Source organism: Cricetulus griseus, chromosome 3, assembly GCF_003668045.3.
Source record: "Cricetulus griseus strain 17A/GY chromosome 3, alternate assembly CriGri-PICRH-1.0, whole genome shotgun sequence".
NCBI lineage: Eukaryota > Metazoa > Chordata > Mammalia > Rodentia > Cricetidae > Cricetulus > Cricetulus griseus.
Genome location: NC_048596.1, coordinates 41,145,987 through 41,162,192, shown reverse-complemented (window position 1 = coordinate 41,162,192; position 16,206 = coordinate 41,145,987).

Sequence of the window (16,206 nt, the reverse complement as noted above, 5' to 3'; positions counted from 1 at the left end):
TAAAATCAAATACTATTGTGTTCAAAATTTCCAGAAATAAATTGCATAGACCATAAATAAAAATATTTAAATGATTACAAACAAATTTTTATATTTACTGTAAATACATATTTTATAGTACTTGTGAATATTCTCTCTGTTTCAGCATTTGAAGTTGATTAAATGTTATAGGAGAAAAATATTTTAAGTGTAATTCTGAAGTAACCAAGCCTCAAAAAGATAAATGTCACTTGATTTTTCCCTTTTGTGGATATTAGTTTTGAATTTTCAGAAAGGTATTTTTCCATTGGAATACCCATAATAGTCAGGGAATTCGTGAAGTACCAGATAAAGGTGGGGATTCTTAAGGGAGATAACATAGAAAGAAATTGTATCAAAGTATAAAGAGAAATAATAGAACAAAATGGTTAAATGGGGTAAAAAATGAGAGGGCAGAGTAAAGAATCCCACCTAAAGGGGTGGGTAACTAACACACTAAGTTTCCTTTGAAAAGCTCATATGAAAATCCACTAATAATAAATAGTGTATGAATATGTGTGTGTACATATATATGTATAGAGTTACTATATGATGGAAATAATGCCACTATCAGATACTACAAGCTAACAAAACACGCAGTACAAAGAATGGGTTACTTTTCTTAGAGTTGTTGGCTGATGAAATCCCAAAGAACATCATTCTTTGGTACTATTGTCAAAGCTCTTGTGTACCCTCCAGAACTTTTATATCCTATTGTTGAAGACACCTTTATGTGTACTGTGATGTAGAGAAATCAGTTGATACTAAGGTGGAATCTTCATGCTTATGGCTAACTTTCATAGATTGAGGATGTGATATTACTGGATGTGAAACATTATAAATAGTGCATTATACTCAACTGTAAAGCCTGAGAGCTACAAAAGCAATGAACTGTGCAAGGCATGTCCACTACTGCAAGAGTGGCACATGTGTTATGGGTGTAACCAACCACTTTCTGAATGGGTTCAAAGCTCATTCTCTAAGTTTGAACTCATACCTGACACTATTATTGGGGTAGGGAAGAGGAGGGAGGAGTCAGATTGATGAATATGATCAAAACATATTATATTAAATCCTCAAAGAACTAATAAAATAGAGTGACTAGAGATTATTTCATTAAAGAAACTATTTTGTACACAACTTTCAGTATCAACTTTGATTATTGCTATGACTTAAGACAAAGAACAATTTAATTAAATTATTGTGTTTCCCTCTGACCTCTGTTTGATGTGACTTTAAATTACTGAAGGAATTCATATACATTTTATACTATTATTGTCTCAACATTTATCCATTTACAAAAAGCTTGCAAGCAAATATGCAAGGAGAATGAGGTTTTTGATGCTCAAAAAAATCCATTCATTTATTATAGAACGGTACATGTGATACCTAGCCCAATACCCATATTACTCAAAAATTATGAAGAATATCTGTTTATAAGTAAAGGTGGTCTACTATCAATATTTTTAACACTTGACTAAATATCATTAACTCATGACCATTGTTAAGAGGCAGACATTTATTTGTTCATGTTTATTTTCTGTGTTAATATTGCAATTAAAAATCCCCATCCCTAGGCATAGCTATGGTCCTGAAACTTTTGTGCTCACCCAGCCTGGTAAGCCTCTAATACCATCTCTCACCTCAGGCATAGTTAAGTCTGATAATTCAGGTTCTTCACTAGCTTAGTCACATAAGTGCTCCAGATTTTAGCCCAGTTAAGTCATCAGCATCCCCCTAAACATACTTTGAGTACTATAGGCTACCCAGGGCCCCAGGCAAGGAAGTTCCATCTCCATACTTTGTTGGTTACCACTGAATTGGAATCAATCACCCCCCCAACACACAGTTTAAAAAAAGAAAAACCAAAACCAAGTGTCTAAAAGATTGACTGACAAAATCTTCATATTTGTTTGGAAATTAACCAAGCTTAAGCAACAAAAAAATACACATTGATTTAACAAAGGCAGCTAGAATCCCAGAAGCACAAACAATATAAAAACGAAAGACAGCCCCCCCCCGCAAATAACAGTGAAATAGAAACTGTCTCCAATGAAAATTATCTAGACAAACCCCGTGGCACAGAATTTAAAAGAACAATCACAAACATGAACAAACAGCTTGATGAATTTGAAGAGAATAGGAGCAGACTTCTGAGTGAAGTCCAAATAGAGACAAATGTATAGCTGATTTAGATACAAAAAATAGTCATAATCTGAAAAAATTAAATTACAAGAAAACATAAAAACTACTGAAGAGAAAACCAAAGCTTAAATGAAAATTGGAACTGACAATGCAACAACCCTAATTAAAAAAAACTCAGTGGAATATCTTGTAAGTAGGATGGATAAAGGAGAAGACAGACTATCAAGACTTGAAAACGAAGTTGAGGAATTGAATCACTTAATCAAAAAGTATGATTAAAAAGAGCAAAAACGGAACACTGCCATGAAAAGAAAAATGTATGAATTATAGAGGATGGATAAGAAGCCCAGGCCAATGGTATAGACCTAACACACACACACACACACACACACACACACACACACACACACACACACACACACACATATATATATATCAAGTAACTTCAGAGAACAGGAAAGTTACTGGGACCATTGTAAGGATGTCAGGATAATGGAGTTGTAGAGCCAGACAGAGGGGAATATCAGAGTACAAATTGTCTAAAGAGGTAAATGGGAGGAAAACCACACTCTAATTAGAGATGGGATAGAGATAAATACTGAAGAAGGAGGAAAGAGGATAAACAGAATAGTAAGGAAGTTGTGTTCTATTTGTAGCAGATTGTATTGGGTTCTCCAGGTCTGCATTTTGCTTGGCTGTGAATTTCTATAATGGTGCACAAAGAGAAAGTTTCCTCAATGAAGGGTGAGGGTTATGCTTAAGACAAATGTTTAGAATGTAGTTAGGGACTATGCTGGTTTAGTAATGTTGTAGTTGTAGATTCTCCTCCAAAACACATGACTTCATGATTTCTGGGTAGTTGGTTAGGTCTCTGACAACATGCAATATTTCCCTCTTGCTGACTATATCTTAAGTCCAATTAAGGTAAGCATGCCACTACTGCAAAGTTCTTAGGGTTATTATGTTATGCTAGTCATTGCTGTTGTTCATGGGTATCACTGTTTATAATAAGGCCACAATTTGAAAGAAAGCAAGGAAGAGTATATGGAAGTATTTAGGGAAAAGAAAGTGAAAGAGGAAAAGATGTAATTATAGTCTCAAAAAATAAAAGAACTGTATTTAAAAAGAATGAAAAAAAAACTGCAAGTTACCAAAACTACAGCTTTGTCTCTATTTTAAGAGAGAATCGGTTGTGGCACATCTTTAGTATTTGTTTTTCTCTGTATATATTTGCATATATGTACTGAAATATTCTGAAGTTTTTAAACAATTGGTTGCCTATGGATCTAAAGAGAGGGGTCTCAAGAGGAGAAATAAACATGGCTAAAAAAATCTATAAATGTGCAATGCCTTTAGTACTTAGAGAAATCCAGTTAAATCTACTCTGACATTTCCTCTTACTCAATACAATGGTTAAGATCTAGAAGTGACTAAACTGCTCTGTCTGTATAATTGGTGATTTCATTTTCAGGGATGACCACTTAGAATCAGGTAATCAACTGGTGTGCATATATATATATATATATATAATATATATATATATATAACCATAAGAAACCATGAGTAAAATGAGACAGCAAATACTGAGCACTAAGGAAAATATTAAGTATGATGATGAAAAACATAATGCTTGCCCAAGCTAGTTTGTATATATTTGTCAATTATAAAGAGTTTATTCTACTTTGTCAACAGAGGAGCTAAATAACTCTACTGGAAAGAGCAAAAAAAAAGTGTCATTATACTTAATGCCAAATATGTGCATTGTGCATTAAGGATTTCACTAAGAAAAATGAGATGTGGGTCAAAATTATGTAATTTGTTAATGAGTTGGCACTAAAGACATTAAAGGTAGTGTTAAATAAGAATGCTAAAATTTATTTAAAATACAGCATCACTTGCTAGATAAAGGATATGAGAAGCGTTTGGGGAACAGAGGGCTATAAAAGTTGTTCATCATGCATTCTATTGCCATGTCTATTTAAAACATCCAACTGGAAATGAATACTAAGAAAAGATTGCTGTTTTAAGAAAAGAAACAATGTGTTCCATTGGAATAAGTTATCAGACACCAATTTGGAATTCCAGCTAAAATTATTTGATATACATACTGTATACACTAATGTGTTCCTATAATTTATGTATAATTATGAATAGTTATTTGTAACCATTAATGGAAGCATAAATAATATCTCTGTCTCTGTCCTGGCATTTGACTATATCATAAATCAGTATGGTACTGGATGGTTCCACTTATCATCTGGTTAAAATATGATGTTTTTTCTGCTTTGTCTGATTGTATTTTACTTTGTTGAAGATGAAACAAACTACATTTTTATTTTCAGTGTTGAATTCTACTGTATTATTTCAAATTACTTTTGTAATGTGGAAAGAAATCATGGAAACAAAGTCACTTTCATTGCTTTGAAATCAGTTGCAGAATGTTGTTAACGGTGTGTTGTAGCTAAGTGAATAAAAGTGTGAAGAAGAGTTTCAGATGGCCCAGCATCATGGACTTCCTATAATTCTTAAGGAAACTATAGTCATTTCTAAAGTTGATAAAACTTCCAAAGAGGGTCTTTTCATATATACTTAGTAATCAAAACTATTAATGAGAAGCCTTTGTGGGCCTGGATGGAACACTTTTTTAATGGCATCCAAGCTGCAGATTGAGGTGGCCTAAAGACAGCCCTAAAAGAAAAAAAAAAAAGATACTGGAAATTTCCTAAAACAATCTGAACTCAAACTTGAAAAACTGAAATGTGCCTTTACATTTCTAATTGGTAAATAAACAATAATAAAGTTTGTGGGCCTGGTCATAATAGTAAATTATCAGATCTCTAAAGAAGAAAATGAATTAAACAGATTTGGAATTGATAAGAAAAAGGCTGTTAAAGAAAACTATGATAAACACAGCAATGGACATCTAAAGCATGCAATCAATCCACTCTCCCTTTGGAATAAATATAATCCAGAAATTTCCTTTCATATTTATTCATGTGAAAGGAAGTCACCCTTCCTGAATATGTTTGCATTCTCATTTCACTACAGTTGTATTCACAATATCAATGATATGGGAGAAACCTATCAAGAAAAAAAAAATATATATATATATATAATGAAATATTTTTCCCTAAAGGATAAGATCTTAACATTTTCAAAATTCAGAGGCATCTGAAGTAAATTATATGAATAAATATGTAGACATACATATAAAAGTATTATATTATCTTACTAATGTATGAATTATTTTAAAAAGTCAAGTCTATAGTGATTAAAACAAAATGGTAGTTACAAGATGGGAGAGTAAGGAGAAAATGGTGTTGCAAAGGTTCAAAGTGGCAGGTATGAGGGAAGAGATCCAGAGCCATGATGACAGTTGATATAATTGTGCTTCATTTGGGAATCTCTAAGTTAGTTGTTAGCTCTTCTTCCTACAAAAATAAGCAATTATGTGAAAAGATGGGTAGGATAAATTGCTTCATTATAGTGACAATCTTTATAAAGATTGTCACTATATATATATATATATATATATATATATATGACTCATAATATAATATTGGGTATCTTAAATGTGTAGTCCAACATTTGTGCAGGGTAAACAATAAGTTACAAAGAAGAAAATTAATTTCTTTTGATTTTAACTAAAACTATCTGCCGTTTTTATAGTGAATATAGTCCTGTGTCTATTTTGTTTGATATAGTGAGGGTGGCAGAGAGCTCCCTGCATATTTCAAACCTTTGCCTCATGTGGAGTATCTGTTGTCTTACTCATAGTGCCTAAACCATTAATCTGGAAACCATAATGTTCCTGATAGCATTCTTATAAGAGCTGTGTAGAAACTTGATGCATGATAAAGATCCTCTTGGGTAAAGATAAAATGACCAGCCCCACACTCCACAATAGATACACATCACTGCTTCTTCTACCTTGGTAAATAAAAGACCCCCAAAAAGAAGAATGTTTTGATTTCCAAACACAACTTAATATTCCTCTGTGTCATGAATAAGTTCAGTGCATTTCAAACATGAAACAATTCTATGGATAGCTCAAATTTTAGATATATTCTAAATAGGATGAAATAGAAACACTGCCTGGTTGAGCATCTTTGTCTCATATAGTAAGTTAACTTACACCTTAAACTAATTGTTTGCTTGGAAGACAGTAAAAGTTTTAAAGTTCTTACTTTTTGGAAAATTTTGTTAATTGTTTTTAGATTGAGAGACCCAGAAGAACACGTTTTGTGTGAAATTGTCTCCTTGGAATGCTAAATGATGCACCCACGATGTCTCACCAACATAGCCAACTAAACTTGGCCTGAATATGTTCTTACATTTTATAAGAAGAATTTGTATCTCTTGAAATGTTATAAATATATTGATATGTTTGGTTAAAATACCTCTGACCTTCTAGCCTACTTTAATTGTGTGGTAACAAGCACTATTATGCACACATAAACAGTCGAAGTAATCCCTACTTTGGATATACTAATCTAAACTTGAACTTTCTAGTCTTTACATACTTTTACTACAAACTTTGTTTCTTACAAAGTAAATTCCAAACTCCAAAGTACTTCTAGTCCTATGTATTTAAAATAAAGGATGCCCAGTAGCTTCCACTACTGCAGCTGCTGCAAGCATCTTGTTCCTCAGAATTCTATATGCTCTAAGAATTTTTTCCCTAGTGAATCTTCAAGTTGGATGAGTTGACATAAAATTTTGACCATAAATCAAACATCCTCACAGCTCATTATTGCTTCTTGATCTGGGGGATATGTACATTATTCCCAAACTTTGTGTGGTTTGTGAATTTAATTAGCATCCTATTTACTTTCTTGTTGCCTTCATTAATGAGTTTCTTCAAAATAACTGGACTAATGTTAACCTCTATGGCAGTCTCCTGGATATCTTCTCCCTCTTAGGAAAATTACTGTTTATTAACAGCCCTTTCATGTGATACAACAACTGATTTTTAGTCTAAAAAAAAAGACGTTTCTATCTAAGCTGTTTTGAGCTAATTTTTGAGTAAAATTTGTGAGATAGACAGTCACTTTGCTTGGCTGGAATAAGATACAGCACATCCATTGCTGCTTTCATCTGCTAATCTCATGATTTGATCCACAAGGGGAAAAAAGGCAATTAAATTGGTCTTGCATGATTTTTTTCTTTGTAAAATCATACTGCTTGTTTTTCATAATTCATTTATCCTCTAGATGTCTTCCAATATTTATCTTAGGATTTGTCTTCTTATTTCACTAAGAGTTGAGATGACAGGTGCTCTCCCTTTAAGAAAACACAGCCTTATTTGCTTATGGCTTTTCTATTTTATACTGCCAAAGTACCTGTGAAAATAAATAACACTGTCTCTGGGGAGAAAGCTTACTGAATAGATTATGACTTATTCTGTCTTAAATGGTGGCATTAAATCAGGGTGTGTGTGTGTGTGTGTGTGTGTGTGTGTGTGTGTGTGTGTGTGTGTGTGTGTTTCATTACTCAATGTTCTAGATAATGTGGTGGAAAAGCAAAATACTTGATTTCTGAAATGACCTGTCCTGTGGCTCTCCCATTTGCTGAAATCTTTATTCTATCCTAATTACTTCAGTTCAATTTCCTACCTTGTCTTCTTTTAAAACCTTATGTGTTATTAAAAGATGATTTTAGAAAGCAGGTCAATATCATAGGCAGTTCAAAGTCTTTGTGGGTTTCATTATCCTCCCGTTAATTAGTATATACATAATCCCTATTTATTTCTTTGAAAACCCCTTTGGATATTATTAACATTTCTTTTCTTTTCATATTTTTTCCTGAGCTTTCCTTTTCTCTACAAAGCTTATCTAATGATTTTTATTTTATCACTTGAATTCCATTGATCTTTTATTCTCCTGCTATCATTTTTCTTTACTTAAATATTTCAGCCATGAATTAACATTTTTATTATATATTCACCACTCTTACACTTAATGTACAGCATTCAGAACCACTAGATATATTCTTTTTTTTTTTTTTTTTTGGTTTTTAGAGACAGGGTTTCTCTGTGGCTTTTGAAGGCTGTCCTGGAACTAGCTCTTGTAGACCAGACTGGCCTTGAACTCAGAGAGATCTGCCTGCCTTTGCCTGCCTTTGACTCCCAAGTGCTGGGATTAAAGGCATGTGCCACCAATGCCTGTCTCTAGATATATTCTTGATTGCAATTTTTCTTACATTTTTCCTTTAGCAACGTTTAACACATCCCAAGTCTTTAAACTTTTTAAAAATGAATCAAATATAACCATTGTTTAAAATTTTCCTGTTATAGACAGCCTAAAACAGGATGAATTTAAATATATAAGTGAGAAAGAATGGCAAAAGGTAAAAAGGCCTGACGCTTTTGATAAATCTTTGTCAAGAATAACTTAAGTTCAAGGAGAAACAGTGTGGTCTGTTTTGTTTATTGTGGCTGTTGTCTTGTGTTAAATTGTTGGATATATATTGCAAAGTTAGAGTTCATTAAGAAAAATCTTAAAACAAGTAGAGAAATCATGCTATTGAGAGTGAGAAAAAGAAATGTACAACAAAAGAGTGATAGAGTGGGCATGGGCTTTTCAAAGGAAAGTACCACATTTAAGCATCTGAAAAATAATGACAAAGGAACAGGACAACTGTCAAAATGATATTTCTAAAAGGTATGTTTAAAAGCTTGGCATAGTTGTTTTAAATAAGGTACATTCCAGATAAGGCTCTTGCTTTTGCTGTTAAAGTAGTTAGTGAGCTGGGCATAAGGGCACAAGGATTTAGTCCCAGCAGTCAGGAATCAGAGGCAGGTGGAACTTTCTGAGTGTAAGGTCAATCTGGTCTACAGAGGGAGTTCCAGGACAGCAAGGACTGTGTTTACACAGAGAATTCCTGTATGGAAAACAAATAACAACAACAACAAAATAGTTTGTGGTATCCTTTTTATTTTCTGCAATTAGGGGTGAGGGTTTCCTTTTTCTTTCCATGTTGTTTGTCACTATTTTTCTATCCTGTCTCAATTTCCCTATCTGAAACTATCAATTGCTTAATTCTTAAGCAGTTCCTTTTTTTTTTTGGTTGGGGTGGGGGCTTTCTCAAGCAAAGTACACAGACATTGCCTGCATAGGTATTGAAAGTCTTGTTCTGCCTGACCTAAGGCTGGGATGAGTAGTCTGAGCTGGTAGGCTGGAAGACTGTCATTCAGTAGAGACCTGGAAGAAGAAGCTGTCATATTCAGCACATTAACACATATAAACAATAAAGCATAGAGTAGACTGGTGTGCTTGAATCCAAATTATGGAAGGATCCATTTCACCATGATTGCTTCCTTGAGAAATGCACTAGTTCATTTTTACTTAAGGCAAAATTTGAGGCACATCTTAGTGAACTGGAAAACACAATGCCCAAGTTGTCAGGTATGTACATATGGCCAAGCATATTTATGTAGGTCCACCCAGTAAAGGCACAAGCTCCCCTCCTTTTGTTGTTAAAGTATCAAGGGCCATCCAACTTTGTAGAATAACTACTCCTTCATCTTACTTCTTAACTTTTGACTTTGAAAGTGAGGTCCTTTGGGTTATTTATATAAGAAGCCAAGTGGTCATTTTGTTTTTCTCTGAAAAGAAATTTTAAGTATTCCAACAACTAAAAAGTGTAAGCAGCCTTATGTTCAGGATGATTTTTGAAAATAATGCTTCAAAGTACCCTCACCAAAACTACCAAGGAGGAACACAAGAAGCATCAGCCACAGACAAATGTTGCATGCTAGAATACTCTGCATTATTTTCAGAGAACTTTATTAGGTAACAATAGGATTCTTGACTTATGGTGTAGATACAAGTTTGCAAAAATGTCAATAAATCAAGATAAAGTTTCTTAAGAACAGGCTTGAAAACATATAAAACCATTGGTATTGTAAAGTGGGGGACAGGAGGGAAATGACTCTGTAGGTAAAGACACTTGCTGGTAAAATGTAAGGACCTGAGTTTGGATATTCAGTAGCTATGTAAAATCCAGTAATGGCTGCATACACCTGTGATTCCAGCACTGGGATATGTGGGAAGGTATGTTTTAGATTTTTTTTACATTGCACTTATATTTATATTGTAATATTTAGATTAGTATTGTAATATACTGTAATAAACACCATGATCAAAAGCAACTTGTAGAGGAAATGGTTTGTTTTTTTTTTTTTTTTACATGTTCCAATCATAGTCCATCATTGAAGGACATATAGTTGGGAAATCAAGCAGAGGAGTGACCTAGAGACAGGAACTACAGCAGAGACCATAGAAAAACAATGACTATTGACCTGTTCTCCTGGCTTGCCACCCAGGACCACCTATCCAGTAGAGAAACCTCTCACAGTGGGCAGTGTTGTCCCTATCTATTATTAATTAAGAAAATACCCTTCACAATTGTGTACAGGCCAATCTAATGGGACAATTTCACTTGTAATATGATTCTGGGTTATGACAACTAGACAAAAAAAAAAACAGCACAATTGACTTTGTCAACTTGACACACAAACACATAACTATTAAATTAACTCAATCTTTCATCTTTTGTTTATCTCCAATATCTCATATTAATATAATAATCAAAATAAAAAATATTAGAAGTCCCGCACTAATTTTAAAAGTTTTATATCACTTAAATACTCAAAGTCTCTTAGCTGTGGGGATTTTGCAGGCAAAATCCAAAATAAGTTAAAGTACATTACTTACTCCAAAGGAGAAGAATCAGTCCACATTTACAATCTGATCAAGATGAAACCAAAATGTAACAGTGTAAGTTCCTCAGCATTCCATGTTTCCAACATGGGATACTGAGGATCATGGGATCATCCATGTTTATCTCATGATCTTCTGGATTCTAAAGGGCTTGGGCGATTATACCTCTTTTTCTACAGTATCTATGATATTCATAGCCTCTTTAATAGGAAAAACCAACTTTAATCCACATGAGCTGGTACTGACATTGGTTAGGTATTGGTACTGCAATATGCCACAATCTTCAGTACAAGCAAGGCAGCACCTTCACCGTTGTTGTCTGGCCTCTCACAATGCCAAGTTTCAGATATTCTTTATAAACCCTTCAATCTTGCTGTTTCATGACACCAAAGGTAGCAGCATTTAGGAATTTCTTACATAATACCAAGTTCCGCTGCCAGTTTGAGATGCAGCTTTGGCCCTCTCCGAATCACACTTTCACTGTACTGGCCTTGAGGAATTACTTCCCAGATAATTCTGTGTCAGTGATGATCGCTTCTTAATCATTGCTGGTTTCCCAAACAAAGATATCCCCCAAACAACTGTCCCAATAAAGTGAATATTTCATTTCAGTGGGTCTTGTTTCTTATTAATTAGAGCTGATTTGAGTAACACAAGTTCTAATAGGTCTTAATAATAAAAATCGAAAGTCAGGTATTAGGGGGTGAAAGTTGAAAGATCAGAGAAGCAAAGCAGCCAGCCACTATAAAATTTTCAGAAAGATCAGAGAAGCAGAGAAGCCACCTCTACGAAATCCCCAGAGTGAAAAGAGAGTGAGTTCCTATCTCATCCTGCCTGTAATTTTTCTCTCTGCTCAGCCATCTCATTTCCTATATATCTGTACAGACCTCCAGAAATCTATGGTTAGCTAATGATTAGCTCCACCCTTTGGTCTTTGGGAAAGCTTTATTTGTTAGAATATAAACAAGGTATCACCACATTTACCCTTTTGTGTCTAATATAAAAAGGGTTACAACTAATATTAGAAAAACTATATACAATAAGTGAAATAACTATATGCAATATATACAGGTAATAAATACATCAGCAATTTCTAGTCAATTAACAATTAACAAATTCAGAGAAAATACTCCATATCTATCCTATCTTTGTGTATCCAAAAGATGTATTTAATTCACTTCCTATTTTGACTTGCATTACCAAAGCTACCTCTTTATGTCTCTCAACCTTATACAATTTACATTTCTTTATTGAATTTCTTTTCTGAATCTGGTAACAAGGAAAACTAACTAAATTATGTCTTCAACTCCATCAGAGACTCAAGAAGGAAATAAGATTAACTGAGTAAGCAGGAAGTACAAGAAAGTAATTTCCAAAACATTTGAGAAATGACAGAAACAGCTGGCTACCTGGACAGTCCCCCAAGGTTCCTCTGCAACATTGAGGTATCCATCTTTGCCTTATAGGCCTTGCATATCTGACAGAATTTTATGTGAAGCAGGTTATTCTGAAGACCTGTCCTACCTTGTCTGGGCAAAGTTTGACAGTCCTTTCTTTGTGTCCTGCTTGTCCAATTTGCACAGCATATTGTCAATATTCAAGACAAGATCACTTTCTTGCCCAGTGGCTAGCTTTTGCCACAAAGAAAGTAAACTGAATGTGGAGTTTGTCAATACCCATCATTTTCTTTGAAGCAGATTGGTGCTGCCTGGAACAAACATGTCTATTTGTAATTACAAGGAAAAACAACAACAAGAACCTATAGGTTGTTGTTTATTTGTTTGTTTTTTATAACAACCAGAGGCTTAATATAAATACAACCATATAGGAAAAAAAAGAAGGGCCCTTTGGTTCATCCAGTTCTCCAAATAAAAACAAAAGATTCATAGTAAGCTCTTGTGTGGGTATGATGGATTATTTGTCAAACTGGGAAATGACCTGGGAACCACGCTGGGATCTGTAGTGCCTGTAAGGCAAAGCCACAGTTCAAACCACTGAAGGTCATCATCAGGCAAAACTCATAAAGGTGCCCCACTGGCTGTAAGAGTAGATTCAGCTGGTGCTCATACATGTCCTGGGGTAGTAGTCCTATAAACACCTCAGACCCTGAAGGGGCAGGCTGTCCACCCAGCCTGGGGGTGGCTCACCATACTTCCTTTGCCCTTTGCCCTGCACCAGGCAGATGCCAGTCTCCCTTACCTACGACTGCAGGGCTGCCTGGTTCTCTGGATTCACTCTCTCACACCATTGCTCCCATTTTCGATTCGACTGCATAGCTCTCTCCTAGCTGTGCCAGACTCTTTAGCCAACCTATGTTGTTGAAAAAATAAACCTTAACAGGAGGGATCAGGAAGATCGAGCCAGGGAAAGAATAGAGAAGGAGAGCAAGAAAAGAGATACCTTAATAGAGGGATCCATTATAGGTTTAAAGAGAAATCTGGTACTAGGGAACTGTCCAGGGATCCACAGGATGACCACAAGTAAGAGTCTAAGCAATAGTGGAGAGAATACCTTAAATGCCCTTCCCCTATAATGAGATTGATGACTACCTTAAATGTCATCATGGAGCCTTCATCTAGTAGCTGATGGAAGCAGAAGTGGATATCCACAGCTAAGCACTGAGCCAAACTCCTGAAATCCAGTTGTAGAGAGGGAGGAGTAATTATCAAAGAGGTCAAGACCATGCTGGGGAAACTCACAGAAACACCTGACTTGAGCAAGTAGGAACTCATAGACCCCATTTTGACAGCTGGAGAACCAGCATAGAACTGAACCAGGCCCACTGAACGTGGGTGTCAGTTGGGAGGCCTGAGCAGTCTATGGGGCTGTGGAAACAAAATTTATCCCTAATGCACAAATGGGCTTTAGGAGCCCATTTCCTAAGGAGGAGTACTCTCTCAGCCTAGACACACAGGGGAGGGCCTAGGCCCTGTCCCAAATGATGTGACAGATTTGATGATGCCCATGGAAGGCCTCACTTTCCCTGGGGAGTGGATGGGGGGTGAGATGGGGGTTGGTGGGGGGCACTGGGGAATGGGAGGGAGAGAGAACTGGGATTGGTATATAAAATAAGATTGTTTTAAATTTAAATAAAATGTATTTAAAAACAGAAAAAGTCTTAAATACCATAATCTGCAGACCTTTGAAGTGTTTGAAGACAACCTGTCTTAAACATATCTCTGTTTGACCTTGAAGACATAACTAATATAACTACAAGTTTGATTGTAATAGGTTGCTAATTACTAACCTGCATTTCCTTATTATCCTAAATAGTTGGTAATAATAACTTTCAGTGTTTAAAAAATTCCATTGCATTGTTAAATGTGTTGCATAGTTCCAATATGTTGAACAAGTTTAGAAATGCATGTACAATATGTTCTAACAATATACAGAAATTCAAAGCAATGTAAAATATTTAAAACTAGTAATTGCTCTTTTGGCTTACAAGTAGAGTCAATAATCTACCTTTTATCCTATCATGTCTGTAGCCCCTTTTTTTCCTTTCAAAACAAGGACTCTGAAACTAATCTTTGTTCAACTTTTTTTCCTGACTATTGTTACAATAAGTCTTTCCGCCAAAAGCCACCAGAGCCCCACCCGTCCAAGAGTTAGGCCCAAATGAATACACAGAAACCTGTATTAGGTTCAAAGCTGCTTGGCCAATGACTAGGACTTCTCATCTGCTAGCTCAGTCTTAATTATCATAAATCTATATATATTATAAGACTTATCTTATCGGATGCCATGTTGGCATCCCTCCTTGCTGATGGACCACATTGTGCCACTGGAGCAGGAGCAGAGGGGAAAAAAGGGGCCCTTCCTGTTTCTCCTTCACTTAAATATGAGTCTCCTTGCTATGACACTTCCTGCCTGGATCAGCACTTCTCTACTACATTTCCTGGAATCCTCTTTGACTCCTGGTCCTGTCTAACTTATTGTCTCATTGGCCAAACAGTATTTTATTTAACAATCAATAAGATAAACATACGCAGTACTATCAAAGACCACAGAAGGATAATATATAAAAAAAAACTCTAGATTTGACAGGACATCCACTACCTGGACAGTCACCCAAAGTTCCTCTGTAATGTTGGGGCATCCATCTTCAGCCCATAGGCCACAGTGTGTCTGGCACACTTCTCCATTTCAACAGGAACCCTTCAGTACTGTCTTGTTTTGTAAGTTCAGCAGTCACTTTCTTGTGGGTCCTGTATGTCCAGTTTATTCAGCAACAAACAGTCCAAGCAAGAGCAGTTTCTTGCCCAAATGACTAATCTTGCCATGTTGAAAGCAAACTCCATAACAAGTTTCTTCTATGCCCATCCTCCTTTCTGACATAATTGGTGTGCCAGGAGCAGTTGTGTCTCACTGCCAAGATAAACCCTAAATCATTTAAATGCCATATTTCTGTAGGTCCTTGAAAGGTTTGAAGAATACCTAACTATCTCAAATGCATTTCTGTATATCTAGAAAACCTAACTAACCTAATTATAAGTTCTGACTATTATAGGTAAAAGATCAGTATAAACACAATACCTAAACAAGAGGAGACATATACATATCACAAAATGGACCTTAAAGTTGTATCAATAAATGAAAATCTATACCAATGCAAAGTATTCATTCCTATATCTTATTTCCCTTTTCTTTCTTTAAAAAGAAATTGACTATGCTCATTATCATTTATAACCAACCCCATTTAAATGAAAACAAACATTTATAAACAATATTTGGGAATATGGGCGTCGTTCTTTCTAAACTGCTTCCTGCTGATTGGGGACGATGTTCATATACCATGGGGATCATGATAAAACATAGAAACCTGACCAACTCCTAGTTTTTGTAGTCTGTAAGGCTGTATCGTCTCAGCTTCAGGGGGTCTTGCTTAATCAAACCATATTAGTCTGGAAGGAATCCATAGCTCTTTATTTTCTGTGGAAATATAAGCAAAACTTTTATTTCTAAGTAGCCTGTCCTTAAACTTAAATTTTGAAGTCAAAGCAAATTTAAAATGTAATTTAGCAGCATTTATAATCAAATGTATTTTAGTAGCAGTAATTCTTTCCTTGGCAATCAAACAATTTAAAGACAACAATATGGCCTAGAGTATCCAGATACTCTGTGTATTTTCCATCTTTATGTGGCTTTTTTATTACTTTATTTTTACTTTTCTTTTGTTTCTTTTTTCCCCAAGACAGGGGAAAATCTGCCTGTCTCTGCTTCCTTCTCCCACAAGCCTACATACATTTTCAATCGCAGTGTAAACCTTTAGAGGTTTTTCTTTATCTGGATCTGTCTTTATCATCTCTGTAGTGCCAAG